Source organism: Trichechus manatus, unplaced genomic scaffold (assembly GCF_000243295.1).
Source record: "Trichechus manatus latirostris isolate Lorelei unplaced genomic scaffold, TriManLat1.0 scaffold00004, whole genome shotgun sequence".
In the NCBI taxonomy this organism is placed as follows: Eukaryota; Metazoa; Chordata; class Mammalia; order Sirenia; family Trichechidae; genus Trichechus; species Trichechus manatus.
Window position 1 is genome coordinate 17,932,652 of NW_004443940.1, and position 1,506 is coordinate 17,934,157.

General features: G+C 58.2%; 2 long non-coding RNA genes across 2 annotated transcripts in view; one reads left to right on the plus strand and one right to left on the minus strand.

Annotated features, from left to right (window-relative positions):
- The window catches only part of LOC111820961 (uncharacterized), a 12,039-nt gene extending 11,612 nt beyond the window's left edge, over nt 1–427 (minus strand). Inside the window, exon 1 of the long non-coding RNA XR_002824454.1 lies at nt 262–427. This is a non-coding gene — a long non-coding RNA (uncharacterized LOC111820961). The remainder of the gene's footprint in view (nt 1–261) is intronic.
- Nucleotides 428–619: 192 nt separating this feature from the next.
- LOC111820963 (uncharacterized) overlaps nt 620–1,506 on the plus strand; it is a 13,039-nt gene continuing 12,152 nt past the window's right edge. The window contains exon 1 of the long non-coding RNA XR_002824455.1: nt 620–735. This is a non-coding gene — a long non-coding RNA (uncharacterized LOC111820963). The remainder of the gene's footprint in view (nt 736–1,506) is intronic.

The window sequence follows — 1,506 nt, forward strand, 5'->3', positions numbered from 1 at the left end:
GGCAGCAGGTGGGATCCCAGTCCACCGCTGGCCTCGCCCACCGCCCTGACAAGGAGGGCTGTAGAGGTGGCGGGCTCCAAGGAAAAGAGGGCTCGGCCCGCCCGCTCCTCAAGTCCGCGGAGGCGGGAAGCGTCGGCCCGCGCCCCTTCGCCCTGCCAGGCCAGGCCCAGAGGCGGGCCCCGGGCACTAAGGGCCCGCGTACCCCCCCCGCACATCCCTCCGACGCCTGTGCCCGCCGCGGCCTCCCCTCCGGGCGCTTACCCCAGTGCCGTTGTCGCACACCACCACCTTCCTGCCTTGGCTGTCCATCGTCCGCCCGGGGGAGAGCTGCCGTCGCCGCACAACCTACAGCCACCGCCGCCCGGCCTTTCCTCTTCCTCCTCCTCCCTCTTCGCGGCCCTTCCTTCGGCCCAACTTTCTTCTCCCAACCGGAAGTCGCCGCCCCGCCCCGCCCGCCATTTATCTGACGGCTGGCTGGGAGAGGGCGGGGACGGAGGCCGCGACTGGCAGCGATAAGCTCCAATGAGAAACGGGGCAGCGCCAAGGCCCCGCCCGCCGCTCCGGGCTTCAGTTCTGCGGTCACGGGCACCGCCCACAGGGGTTCTTCCGCTCTGCGTCCGGTTCCCGGCGTTCCTGGGGAGTTAATGGCGGCCGATGTGGTGGGTGCAGTGGCCTTCTCCCGAAGGCGTCGCAGGAGCTGAGGGTGTCGCTGCACTGTGCACAAGGCGGAGGCAGGTGAAGGGCACCAGATCTGCCGCGAGGTGGCGATGGAATGTGGCGGAGAAGCCAGCTGGGAGGGCGGGAGCATACCAGAAGCCTTGTTGACCCATCGTTGAACATGGCCTGGTGTGTCATTGCTTCTCGTCTAGGCCTTCTCAGTAGAGAGAGCTGGGATAGAGATACACACACACATATTTATTCGGAATCATGGATTTATATTGATACCTCAATTTCCAGTCCAATCGTCCTTTGCCCAAGTTGCTCCACAGTAAAGAGAGCGAGAGTGAGTGCCTATATTTCCGGCTTCATCGCTGGCCATTTCCCTCTTCCAACAGCACCGTGCTACTTCATACCTGTTCAGTACTTCATACTTGTACATGTTGGAACCAGAGCCTTGGCTTTGGAATCTGACAACCCCACTTTCAAATCTATCCCTGCCAATCAATAGTTTTATGATTAGCGCACACCCTTTTTTGTGCATAGGGATAATAACATCTACTTCCACGGGTTGTTGTGAGGACAAAATTCTGCGCATAGGGTAAGCATTCATTCAATGGGAGCTATTTATTATTAATTCCATACTTTTCAACAGTGCAGTTCTTGCTATCTGTAATGCCCCCACGTTTTTTCTTTTGTTAATCAACTGACACACTTCTTGAGGAACCCTGGTGGCACAGTGCTTAAAAGCACTCGCCTGCTAACCTAAAGGTCAGCAGTTCGAAACCCATTAGCCCCTCCAGGGAAGAAAGATGTGGCAGTCCGTAAAGATTTACAGTCTTGGAAACT